Source organism: Excalfactoria chinensis, chromosome 13 (genome assembly GCF_039878825.1).
Source record: "Excalfactoria chinensis isolate bCotChi1 chromosome 13, bCotChi1.hap2, whole genome shotgun sequence".
NCBI classification, from domain to species: Eukaryota; Metazoa; Chordata; class Aves; order Galliformes; family Phasianidae; genus Excalfactoria; species Excalfactoria chinensis.
In genome coordinates this window covers 294,134-308,632 of record NC_092837.1, presented here as the reverse complement: position 1 = coordinate 308,632, position 14,499 = coordinate 294,134, and positions in this window count along the sequence as shown.

The window sequence follows — 14,499 nt, the reverse complement described above, 5'->3', positions numbered from 1 at the left end:
GCAGGTCCCATGGACTTGTGCACCTTCAGATTCTCTAGATGGTCTTGTGTTGTAATACAAGAAGAATTTTACAGAGCAGCAGCTGTGGAGCAGCATGAGAACAGCATGAGAACCAAGGACACCTCTAGGAAAAGAATGAATGGCTCATGGCTTTGAAGGGGGGTTTTAGGGTTGTTATTGCAGTAGCTTTCCTCCAATTAGTGTGTGTGATTTTTGAATGCCCTTGTCTGTCTGCTATAAAAGCATGGCTTTTCGGGCAATAAATGGACGCAGCTATATTTAACCATATTGGTGTGTGGCTGTTTGTCCTAGAGCGCTGACCTTTTGCCTTCAGGTTCGCCAACAGTCTTGAACATTATCTTCATTTACAGCATGCAGATCTATCTTCTCTAAGTTCCTATCATTGCTTTCTCCAACTTGGGTAGTGTTTTTAGAGCCTTTACTGGTGAAGACTGAGGCAAAGAAGTCACTGAGCACTTCAGCCTTCATATCTCTCCTGACAAGGTCTTCAGTTTTCTTCTGGAGAGGGCCCACATCCTTCCTAACTCTACCTGTAGAATTTCTTCTTGTTCCCCTTGACATCCCTCTCTAGATTTAATTCTGTCTGTTTTTTTGCTTTCGAAACACAATCCCTGGCAGCTCAGACATCTCCTATGTGGTCATCCCAGTCAACTTGTTCCTGCTTCCACTCCCTAAGGAATTTTTGAGCCAAAGTCAGTCCAGGAGCTCCCTATTGATATACAGAGGAGTCCTAGCATTCTTGCCTGCCTGCCTTCCTTTTTCTTGGGATGTCCTTCTTCTGGACTTGGAGGAGATGATCCTTGAGTACCAACCAGCTTTCTTGAGTCCGTCTTCCCTCTAGGACTTTTTCCCCACGTCACCCTGCCAGTCATTCCCTGAAGAGTTCGAAGTCTACTCTCCTGAAATCCAAAGTAGCAAGCTTGTTGCATGTCCTTTTTGACACCCTAAGGATTTTGAACTCCACCATTTCATGGTCACTGTAGCCAAGGCTTTCCTTGAGCTTCACATTACTCACCAGCTCCTCCTCACTGGTGAGGACAAGTCTCAGCATAGCACCTTTTCTCAGGTGTTCCTGTACTACCTGGAAGAGGAATTTATTATCAGCGTATTCCATGAGCCTCTTTGATTTTTAGTGCTCTGCTGAGATGTCCCTTCAACAGATATTGGGGTTGTTGAAGTCCCATCATGAGGACGACGTTTTGTGAATGCAAAGCTGCTCCTATCTATTTATAAAGAGCCTCATCCCAGGGGATGTCTGGGATTTATAAAGGGCCTCATCCCATAGGGAGTCTTCTTCACCAGGTGACCTTTATCAGACTTGTGTGTGTCGGTCATCATCAAATAAAACAGTAGTCCAACTCCAAAGATATTAACAGCCGTTAATATTCAGCCCTCTTGTTAGTAAGTAAGTCAAAGAAACAACAGATTTCTGATTGAAAAACTAACCTGCTCATTCTGTTGGAGTATGAGAAGTGGGTGAAGAGCTCACATTAGAAATTAGGTACTGTACAGGTGCAGAAGTAGCTCTGCTAACAAGAATGGCATCATAGCATTGATCTGTGCTAAAAAAAACCAAGAAAACTATCTGCCCTTGTTCTTAAGGGCATTGATATAGCTTCAGTGTGTTGTAGCTTCATAGTTCTGGTGTACTAAAATTGTAAAACTGGTGAAAAAATCCTAGAAAAAAAATGGGGAATATCTGGGAAACAAGAGTCTGTGTCATATAAGTATGAGAGGTTGCTTAAAGTATTACTAACAAATGGAGCTGCTGAACTGTGGGATAATTACTTGTAAATAAGCAGGAAGAGAGAACTTGCATACAGGAATCCCAGTATAATTTCTTGAAGAGATTTTTGTCCCAAATATGTTACTACTACTACTGCTAATAATAATATATGTTATATATAATACTGTGCCAGATTTTAAGGAGGATGAGCAAAAGAACTTCCTTGGCTGACCGTTATCTTAAGCTAGCAATAGGCTCCAGATAAAGAAAATCCAGCATAAGATCTCTGCTTTAATCATGGGTTGATTTGTTTGGGTTTTTTTGGAGGGGCGGGTGGGATCAGTTGTTTTCAAACTGTATTTTGTTCTTTGAGATCATAGGTTTAGTCAATAAAATTCTTTCTGAAGTGTCATACACATATAAATTTGGCAAGGGGGCTGAACATCAGATTTTGTTCACCTTAAACAACATTAAATTTAACCACCCTTCTTTAGTTACCTTCTGTGGCTAAACAAAAACTATTGCTTGTAGTTGTGTCATGCTGTTGAAAGAGACTAGTTATTCAAGGGGACAGTTTAAAGTACATGTTTACTAAGTTCAACAGCCAAGTGCAGTTCACTGTTTGAATCAACAGTGCATGATAAGCTGTTGGTGCATCAATTGCCAGCAAGTAGTCAGGCAATCAGAGGACAGGATAACCAGAAAGGCATAGGGCTTCTGGTCACTCAGGTACATTGCATACACCAGAGCTCCCCTGGATTGGCCCTGCCTTCCACAAGGTTTTCAATCACTATTTCAGGCCCTGATTTATCACTTCTGCTATATTGTAGTCTTCGTTTGCAGCATATATATTAAGTTGGGGGTAATGTTTCAAAGCCAAATGATGTGTTATAGTGCAGCTCTGTAAGCTTTAAATCACATGAGTAACAGTAGCAACTTAATTGGTATTCAGCCAATAGCTGAAATTATTTCTCCTCTCATTCAAAGTAGTTGTCTTTTCTTCTGTCTGTGATTTCTCTGTCTGTTTTCCTGCTTTAATACTGAATTCCAGGAAATCAGTCTGTGACTCAAGCAATACAGTACTATGACATCAGAGTGGTCTGTGTTGTCAGTAACTGTCTTCTTTTTCTCTCTCTTTCTTGAATCTGAATTGTTTTCTTGGGAGGATAATTGAGATGAAGTGACATAAAGTGCTTCTGAGGACCCTGGAGTCCTTTAACAGAAGTATTTACTGTGCATGAATCACTTCTTTGTGTCTGAGAAATCTGTCTACTTAAACCATTTATTTTCTGTTTTGAAGAGTTTCTATTTATTTGCAGTTCCTGGTGAGCTTGAATTTACTATCAGCTGTGCATGCATAATTAGTCCAAGTTCTCTGAAGAAATTCAGTATTCCCCATTTGCTCATTGTACTTACCAATTAAGGCCCCTATTATCACAGTGAAACTGTAAAGAACTGTGCAGTGTCACAGTGATTCTGTTGTTCATGAGCAATGAGACTGTTGTTAAACTGCAGTTTGTGTCTATTCTTAATAGAGAATAGATATATTCTCTTTTCAAGATTTCAAGGCACCTATTTTAAGCACAGAATCACAGAATTGTAGGGGTTGGAAGGGACCTCTAGAGATCATTGAGTCCAGCCCCCCTGCCAAAGCAGGCTCCCTACATCACGTCACACAGGTAGGCATCCAGGCGGGTCTTGAATATCTCCAGAGAAGGAGACTCCACCACCTCCCTGGCAGCCTGTTCCAGTGCTCTGTCACCCTCACTGTAAAGAAGTTCTTGTGCACATTCGTGCGGAACTTCCTATGCCGAAGTTTCAGCCCATTTCCCCTAGTCCTGTCCCCACGCACTACTGAAAACAGACCAGCCTCGCCACTATGGCTCCCACACTTCAGGTATTTAAAAATCTGGATCAAGTCCCCTCTCAGCCTTCTTTTCTCAAGGCTAAACAGACCCAGTTCCCTAAGTCTCTCCTCGTAGGGGAGATGCTCCAGGCCCTTCACCATCTTTGTGGCCCTCAGCAAGCAGTCTTTAAAAATCATGGTTAGGCTGGATGTGTGTGCCTCTGGTGGCGCAGTGGTATAAGGGGCTGCTTGCAACACCAGAGGCCCGGGGTTTGAATCCCCCCTGTGGCGCAAGTGGCAGAAATGCTGCTCTGCTACACAGAAAGGCTCGAATCCTGGGAGTTGGACTCGATGATCTCTAAGGTCCCTTCCAACTCGCACGATACTGTGATACTATGGATGCTAAGAACTAGGTTATTTTGACTAGATTGCGTTTTGCAAGCAGGTAGGCATTTTGGAAGACACTGAAAAGAAGAGAGACCAGAGACCAGAGCCAATACATTCAGTGTTCATCTTCCTAGGACTCTGTGAATAAGACAGTAGTAGCCCTCTTGCTACTGAGATACTGCAGCTGTGTTTCTACTGGTGCAGCCATTCAACAGAGACCTACGTTGTTGCTGGAAAGGTTAGTCCTACACCTTCCATCCTAGTTTTGGTACTAATGATTGTAAATCTAGATGGTGATGAAGGAACTGCTTGAGCTGAAAATCCATTGATATTTTCTGATGGTGTCAGTGGAATCAGCATAAGAGTGAGAGCTCTGAATGTGGGAAAGCACTCCTTTCATTGTTTGTGTAAATTTAAGTTGGAGAACATAAAATCTACTGATATACAATGATTTTTAGATTGCTGCTAGTTTCGTTATGCAACAGGGCTTTGCTGCTGAGCAAGTCAGTGTGGGTTTCTAACACCTGGAAACCTTAAACAATATATATATATATATATCCTTAAAAAACCTTATATATATATATACATACACACACACACACACGTATATACATATATATGTGTGCATATATATATATATATATATATATATCCTTTCTACAGATTTGTATTTGGTCTGCCTAGGCATTTTCCCCCATTTTTCTACATATTTACTCTCAATTTTAAAAAGGAGGAGGATGTTTCATGGTGATGGCCAGTCTGTTATTGCGATTTAAGGCAGTAGCATTGTGTACAGATTGGAAGAGTAATTTTGGCCTTACAAAATAAATAGATGAATAGAACCCACAGTTCCTCCTGACTGCAAGAAGGAATTGTGATTGCTCAGCATATCACAAAATAAGAATGCTTATTCGCATTTCCATTTTGCATCTGTTACTGAGTGAATATAATTAATAGAAAATGTCATCCTCAAGCTGATCTTTCCATTTAAACAATATTATTTATCCAACATTCCTTTGACCTGGAGCGTTTAATATTTTTTGCATACTTCATTAAGAAAAAAGCAACTAGAAACCACCTGTAAATCGTCTCCCTAGCAAAGGAATGCGTGACTCTTCTGATTTTTTTTTTTTAATTTTATTTTATTAATATCGGGAATTAAAAAAAGTTTGGCAGATAGGAAAATAGAGAATAGTTAGGAAATTTTTTAGGTGGAACTTCTGGGCTCTTGTGCAGGAAACGCAAAAGGAGAAAATGTGATAAGAAGAAACTTGAGTAAAACTTTGATGCATTGGAAGTGTTTTGGGATTACTAGAACAAACTGTCATGATGTGTGAAAAAGATTTAGTTCAGAAAATGCCAAAGAACAGGCTTGATGAGTAAAGCAGGAGTTATGCAAGAAATGGCTTTGCATGGTATTTTGTGGCCTGGAACTACTTTGTTAGACAAGTCTTTTTAGTCTGAAGCAGTAAAGCAGTTTGATCATTCACGTGGCTCAGATGCTAGATTGGAACACAGAACATGAGTTTGGGTACAAATGCTGTGCACCAGCTTGTTTGGATTTAGATCAGTTAAACTGTCTTGTAGTTACAGAGAAACAAAATTCATAGAACCACATTATCACATAATGGTTAAGGTCAGAAGGTACCTCTAAAGGGCAATCTGGTCCGCTTTGCCTGCTCAGGCAGAGGTACTCAGAGGCAATGGCCCAGGACCATGACCACACAGCTCCTGAACATCTCCATGCAGGGAGACTCCACTGCCAATGTGAGCAGCCTGTGCCAGTGTTCAGTCACGCGCACAGAGGAAAACTGCTTCCTGATGGTCAGACAGAGCCTGTGTTCCAATTTGCACCCATCACTGGGCATCATTTTAAAGTGTCATTCTCCATCCTCACTGCACCCTCCCATCAGGTATCTATGCACACAAGGATTCCCTTGTGCCTTATCTTCTATAGGCTGAGAAGTCTCAGCTTTCTTAGCTTTTCCTCATATTTGAGATGCTCCAATCACTTCATCTTCATGGCCCTTCTCTGAACTCTATCCTCTTGCACTGGGAGGTCCAGAACCCCAGAATCAAGCACAGTGCTTCAGGTGTAGCTATACCAGCGCTTTGTAGAGTGGGAGGATCACAACCTTTCAGCTGCAGTGACACTCCTCCTAATGCAGCCCAAGACCACACTTTAGCCTTTCTTGTGTCAAGAGAATATAGCTGGCTTATGGCTCACCTTCATGTCCACGGGGACCTCTAAGTCCTCTTTATGCAAACCTGCTTTCCAGCTGGGTGACTGCCAGCATGTACTGGTACATGCATTAAGAAAGTAGGGTTCTTTCTATTTCATAGGCCCATAGTTAGAATAAAATTTCAGTTTTTTTGTTTGTTTGTTTGTTTGTTTTGTTTTGTTTTTTTTTAAACAGGGTAAGTTCTAATGTGGTGGTGATAAAACTAATCTTAATTAACAATCCTGTGTACTTATAATTACTCCTCAAATTTAATCAGTTCTTTTGAAACTTTATGAATTTCTGGGATGCTGAATATATTCAGGTAAACAGCAGTTCCAAATTACAAAGCTAATTGCACTGGAATTCTGAGCCTTTCAGCTGAGTTGTACCAGTTCAGATGGAAGATAAAGTTGAGAACATGTAAACTTCTGCTGTGTTGATGGATTGCTGTGAAAAAGGTTTCTGTTGTCACTGGATCTGATAAAAACTGTAAAATGTATTTCCTTAATGTAAGAGTGTATCTTATTAAGCATCCTGAGGAAAATGAAGTTAAATATTACTAGACTATGTTCTGCCCATAATTGACTTTGTTTTCTTTAATTGAGGGAAGGATGCTGTTCTCAAACATAAATTAGTACTTCAGAATTGTCTGGTGGCAGTCATATCACAATGATTAGAAAGCTGAAGAAACTTAACAGTGATTTCTATGATGTAGTCTATTTCCAGTTAATTTTCTACGGTTCACCAGATATTGGCTTGATAACAGCCCTGAGGAGAAGGATTTGGGAATGTTGATTGATGAAAGATTGAACATGAGCTGGCTATGTCGGCTTGCAGCCCAGAAGGCCAACCATATCCTGTTTGCATTAAGGGAAGTGTGACCAGCAGGGTGGTGATTCTACCACTCTACTCTGCTCTCATGAGACCCCACCTGCAGTACTGCATTCAGTTCTGGAGCCCCAGCACAAGGAGGACATTGGAGATGTTGGAGCTATGATGATGATCAGAGGGCTGGAGCACCTCCCCTATGAGGACAGGCTGAGAGAGCTGGGGCTCTTCAGCCTAGAGAAGAGGAGGCCTTGAGGAGACCTTATAATGGCCTTCCAGTACCTGAAGGAGCCTACAAGAAAGCTGGGGAGGGACTTTTTATAAGGGCAGGTAGCAACAGAATGAGGGGCAATGGCTTTGGACTGGAAGAGGGTAGATTTAGACTAGATATTAGGAAGAAGTTCATTCCTGTGAGGGTAGTGAGACACTGAAACAGTATATACATATATATATATTATAATATACATATATATATATATAGTGTACATATATATAAAAATAATATATATATTATTATACAGTCAGGGTAGATAAGTGAGAAGATTCTATATTGATAGGCAAAGAGGAGTTTTTTTTGTACTCCCTGAAGCAATACTTTCCAGCTCTAATTAAAAGCTGAAACTGGATCAGTTGCATGTATTCCTGCTTAGTAATTTGCAGTTTTTTAGTAGTTCCAGATCAAGGAATGTTGGTGTCCCGTCCTCCCTCAACATCCTGGCCAGTCTACATAAGCAAGTTAAGAGGTCTGTTGGTATGTACCCCACCTAATTAATTCAGTTTAACAGACAAATCAAATTAATTGCTAGCAAAGAGAGACCCAAAGAGAAATGATTTTAAGAGTCTGGATTTTTCAGTGAATGGCAGGTACAATAAACAGTGATGACTGAGCTGTATCCAGACAGTTTATAAATGGAGAAGCCATCATTGGTAACATGTTGCAAGAATGTAAACACAGGATTTATTTGAGGAACATTTAATTAAACTGGAAGGTAATGGAAGATGGAGCATTCAGCTCCTGCTATTATGGAAAGTACTCCATGGCTCAGATGAGTTATTGCTGGGGAGAAAAAATGGCTTTGTGTTTTTTTCAGGACACAATATGAAAGTGCTATACAACATTTGAAAGTGGCACAGATTACTGTGATGTAACCTTCAGATTTTTTTGTTATGCAACATAGATTTTTAGACTGTACATCCAAAAGCAATACACTCTGGTGGCCTAATTGAAGAATTTGGGGCACTGTAGCTTAAAAAATGCTTGACAAATTAAAAAAAAATAAAAATAAGAAAATCAGCAGTCCAACAATAGGATATATAACCTGTTACCTTCTGTCAGTGTGTGTTTTGGGAATTACAGACAGTTCTTGGTAGTAGTGTTGTATCATTGTATGTTGTCTGTTAAAGCACTATTACAGTTCCCTAGAAAGACTTGTCATATTTTTTCCTCTGTTTTGTTTTGTTTTAATGAAAGTAACATGGATGTGCTGCTGCTTGTCAACTAGCGATTTATTGTGCTACACGTTCCTGCTGTTGGGCAGTTATGTGTTTTGTGTTCTGTGGATGCTGCCAAGCATTTTTCAGAGGCATCACTGTTTTTAAAAATGGAAGTTAATTGAGCAAGACCTTCGAGTTTACACAGCACTTCGGTGCTGTGAAGTGAGTGAATGTCAGTTCTCTTCCTGGACTGGGCTGTAACTTTTGTTGTTGTTCCAGCTGAGATCTCTGACGGTTGCATTATGCAGTGAGCACTGCTGATCTTTACTTTAGGAACATTTTGCTTATTTAAACAAATGTTGTTCTGTGCATTGACTTCAAAAAGTCCAGTTAACATTACATAGTAATGTAATGACAGTTACAGACAGTTACATTACATAGTAATTTATATAGTCTTTCCAATTCCTCAGTTGTCACTATATTTTCTAGTATACTGAGCAATATGGACTTTACTTGTGAAACATCTCTGCTGCTTTTGACTTAAGTCCCATTTATTAGGGTAACCCTGGACATAAAGTTAAGGCTGTCCAAAGATGACAGTGAACAAGAATGCATGAAGTAAGAATTTTGGGGGGCTGGGCAAATATGATGGGAGTTGGTAACATTCGGATAGACTACACTGTTTGAAAAACTGAGTGGAGCGGACTAAACAAGTTGAAAGTGTTTAGTAGTTGTTGTAAGCCAAAGATAGATTTTTATTTATTTATTTATTTATTTATTTATTTATTTTACTGTGTGCTGTGTGAGCATTTTTATGCAAGCAATTACCTATTTTCAGGAGACTTTTGGCTGAGGATACTGAAATGTAGAAGCACAGTTTGTGTCCTGTTCCAAATGTGAAATAATGAAGACTAAATGTGAGGGAAGAATTGAACTTCTTGTAGATGCTGTCTTCTTTTTATCCATTGATATAAATTATCATCCTTTTTGCACTTAAGTGAAATGTGAGAAAATAAAGTACATAATAATGACTTTCAGTAAGTTCCTGGAAATGAGAGGTTATAGGATAATTCAAAATGGGACATGTATTTTATAAATGTGTGTCTTGAAACAACCTTTAAACAAAAAAGAGTTAACTAAGGCAATACAGCTTAGGGTCCTTAGGTTAGGAAGAAAGTGTTTTGAAGGGGGGAGAATATGAAGATTTTTCATTAATTAGAAACATATTTTATTGTTAAATACTGGGAATTTTAATATTTGTAGAAGAGACCTCACAATATTCTAATCATTTCTCTTGTTCTCTCACAATTGTTCTTAAGTCTTTTGCAGTGGAAACATCTGCTGCCAAGAATCCACTTATGTTGTGACAGTTGAGCCTTTCAAGGTACACAAAAGAAAGCAAAGAAATTTTAATCTGTACAGAAAGAAAAAGTTGGTCATGGAAACAGCTTGTCGTTTAGTTCTAGAACATCAGAGAGTTTCCTGATCACTTCCTTTGACAAAGCTGTAGTGTGTAGGAGGGCTGCCCAATGGAGTGTCTTGAATCAGACATTCAGATCTCTGACACAAAGCATTGTACTCTAAGCTCTCCTGGTGTGTGATGTCATGGACAGAAGGGAGATAGGATTCCACATTTGCATTCATGCTTTTGTTCCCCCAAAAATATTAGAATTAGGTTGTGGAAGATCATAGTATCATAGTATCGTGCGAGTTGGAAGGGACCTTAGAGATCATTGAGTCCAACTCTCGGGATTCGAGCCCTTCTGTGTAGCAGAGCAGCATTTCTGCCACTTGCGCCACAGGGGGGATTCGAACCCTGGGCCTGTGGTGTTGCAAGCAGCAATTCTACCACTGCGCCACTGGAGTACTGCCCAGACCATTTTTCCCCACTATAGCAGAAGGGATACCTTTACGTCTTCCCTTGTTCTGAAAGGAAACTGCTTCTGAGATGATCAGAAGTTTAATAGCCTCTGGCAAGTCTATTCTTATACACTTCTTCTTTGAATGTTTGTTATTTCTCATCTCTGCTTGCAGTTCCTGAGTTCATTTTTTTGTTCTGATTCTTTTGTATCCTGTAACATCCCTGATAATGTATTTCTTAATCTGCTATTATGTTTCCTGATGTTGTGTTTTCCAGAGTAAACACAAGCAGTGAACGTTCCATGGTACTGCAGTTTTCTGCCCCACAGATGCTACTTTCATTTAGCACTTTGCAGATTATAAACACTGATGACAGATTACAGCACCAGTCAGTGGGAGCTGTGGTACAGGTCCTTGCTACTTGGTAATGGAATAATATGGATAGTGTAAAAATATTTCTTCTTTTAATACTGTCATCTTACAGATTTGTTTGCCTCTTATCTTAGTTTAGGTAAAACTTTTCAGAAGAAGCATTTGGCTTCTGTTCATAGCATCTCCTCCACTGAGCAGGTAATTTGTAATGCAGCACCTATGTGCTACCTGAATGGCAAAGATAAAATTCAATACAGTAACAATAATTTCCAGATTATGTAAGAAGTACTGCAGTTTTCCTCAGAAAATATACAGAATTAGAAGTGTTTAAAATGTTTGTCATGAAAAGCTACATACATGTGTACATACATGCGTGTGAAATGTCATACTGGTTACGAGAGTTGTCAATTGAATATTTTGCACTTGCTGATTTTAATATTGGTTTGTGGTTTTTGAAGAGGTTACAAATTCAGGGTAAAAACAGTCAGTCCAGTGTGACTGACAGGTTCTTAATTAATGAAGTCTAGGACTGGAATTTCAAAAAATGCGTGGATTTGCTATTGGCAGAATGGACATGGCTGAATTTTACAGGATGGACAGAAGGATGCTTTTCTGTTGCTCTTGCTTAAGGTAACTGTGAAAATAGTACTATTATTACATATTGAAAATGCAGTAAGATTTTAATAGAAGCATATGCAGCTTCTCCAAACTGTGAGCTGCCAGCCCCCTTTGGGAAAGCTTCTACCTTTGTCTGACATCTTGTTTAGCACTGATAACACTAGAGAGTCCAATTAAAGTATTTCAAGAAGTCATCCTCATACAAGACTGCATTGATTGTCCACTAATGTGTATTGAATTTTAGCTAAATACAGCCTCGGGTGCTGTGCTGGAAAGCAGAAAAGCTTGCTGTCCGAGCTCTTAATTCCTTTTATATTGATTTGGCTACTAATGATATAACCTTCTACTCTAATTAACTGACATCTGCATTAGTCTGAACAAGAGCCTTCTGCTTGAAGCTGTCTACTTGTTTGTGTTATGAAATGTGTCCTCCTTTTACATTTGATTTTGTCCAGATTAGCTCATTCTGTGTGAAATAGATAATCTAAGCAATGCCTTTATTTTTATATAACTTGTAAAGCAAGTTTGTTTTTCTGCTGTTGACAGTCCTACCCATATGCCCAGGGCTTATGTTGCCAGTGTGTCTGGCCAGGGCTGGTTCCCTGACTGGATGCGTTTCTAATCTTTCCTGATGGATTATTTGTCCCTATTACTGATTTGAGGCCAGGTGAAAATCCAGAAAAGGTTGGAGTATGAAGACCTGAAGATGAGTGAGTCACTTATTGTGTATGAGGGCATGAAACATTCATTGGATGTAAATGACATTTAGCTGAAGTTGAACAAGTATATTAGAAGATATTTGAAGATACATGGGATTTTGATTTAGGAAAGAAGTACAACAATGTACTAAAATCACTAAGCAAGCATAGTGAAGCAGTTGCAATATATGCTTGGCTGATACTGAAAAGACAATGTACTGAATTCTGAAGCCAGCTTGCGCTAGTACCCAGCACAAAGGGACTGAGGGACATGGGGGGAAGAGGCAGTCCTGTGGAGAGCTGATGCAGTCTCCAGCTAGAAGCCCTGCCTCTCTGCTGGGAATGGCAACATTTGGGTAGAAATAACTCTGAAGCCTAAAATGAGCACAACACAGAGCAACTGATTCAAACCCACACTTCAGTCTGCATTTGCTTCCAGTGTTCATTCTGTAATTCATATGTGGAGGGAGGAATCTTTTCATCCCTCAGTCCTCCCTCAAGCATCTGGCCTTATTCAAGAGCTGAGAACAGAAGAATACAATAAAGGTGTTTCATGGGCAAAGGGGATTTTCTATTCCTTTTGGAAGCTTTGCCTCTTCTAATAAGAAAGTCATCTGACATGCAAGAGAGCCTTGAGACATTAATGGTGCTTTGCGTGATGCTGCTTCTACTTAAGAGGTGTTTGTTTCTGAGGAATATCAAAGACCATCCATAACGGTTTTGTAACTGTTGTGGAATGAGGTCAGCCAGGGGATGGGTCTGAGTAAAGAACTGCTAAGATAACAACAGCCGAATCAGCTGAAGCAGAACATTGGAACAGGGATATGAAGAAGCACCTCGCTGAATGCCCTGTGATGACGTGATTTATACAAGGGAGGATTCTGGGAGTAGGAAGGGTTGTGCGTGGGGTTTTGTAGTGGATGTACGGGACACAAATGCATGGAAGCCATGCTGATATATAAGATGTGTGACACAGCAGTAAATTGAGAGAAGACCTCATGGCATCCATGATTGTGTCTCTCTCCCCCGGGCTGTCAAGGCTCCAGGATGATCGGATTGTTTGACGGCTACGTCAGTAACCCTTGGCAGGACATGTTCCTCAGTGAGTTAAGTTCTGTGACAGCAGGATGTGATATGACTGAACTTAGTTTTAAACATAGTGTTTGTATGTTTACAACATATCGGATTATCTAAGATTCATTCATCTTAAAAGTAGAACTGAATGCAGACCATTTGTACTTGTATCTGTGTTATTGCTGATTGACGACTTTATCAGAACTGAAGGGTACAAGGCGTTACAACAGTGTGCTAGATTAAATCTTGGAAATGCTATGTACGAGCTCAAGCAAAAGGCTTCTGAATTTAAAAGTACATGCTTAAAAATCTGAATTGAAACATGGGCTTAGATAGATAACTGAGTAATATTGAGCTATTGTGAATTATTACAGGATTTCTAATGAGATCTGCTAACTAGCTGAGATCTGTGCCTGATTTACCAGGTGGAAAAGTTAACCTGGTGATGCTTGAGAACCGAGGCTAATCTTGACCTTCTAGTGATAGCATTTCAGTTCCATAAGAGGGAATCCATGTCCTATGTGGTATGAATTCAGCAGAAATGTTAGTGACAGCATTCTACTAAGTCCCTGCATAACAAGTCAAAATCTCGCTGCCTCATGGCCTTTCTTTGTTTAAAATTAGTATAAAACTTGCATCTGCACCATGATTTGCAGTTCCTTTTAGAAATATGCATGTTGAGAATGAAATGTTCAGCTCACTAAGAAGGTGCTTCTGATGTGATACTACTGGAGCTCCAATCTGGATGTAGAATAGCAACAGGTCATATAGTATATTTGAGGACCTAGATTATTTGTGCAATAAAGGTTTTGTACCAGATTGAATTGAAGATGAGAAATCTCTTAATAGGTACTGCAAGAACTTTCATACAATAACCACATTTTTTATTATTTGAAATTATGGAGTGAAATCCAAAGAGCTTAAAGCTGGAGGAATTAGCTACTAATCTTACATTTCTGTGAAGAGACTGAGCAATTTCTGTTTTACAGCCCTGAAGACATAATGGAGCCCTGGGGATTTCTGACACAACAAGCTCTGAAAGCTGCTAGCACTTAGGCAAATTGACTTCAGTTTACCAAAATAATAATAATAATAATTGGGGGGCTGCTGGACAAGTAACTGTATAAATGGTTAAAGACATTTCAGCTCCTAGAAGACAGTCTCAGTGACCTGTAATGTCAGTATGTAATGGGCAAGCATAAATGGAAGGGAATGTAATTTAAGTGTTAGAAGAGTGGGGGGAAAAAAAGTGAAAAGGAGGAGAGTAGAAATATAAGTGCAGTGGCACGTTGCTTACCCTTTATTAAAACATTTCTTTAACACAGTGTATATGAATCTGCAAGCACAATACAGAGTATGGCATTAATAGGAGTTAAGAGAACAGAATTATGCTGTGTGCATAATCTGTAATAT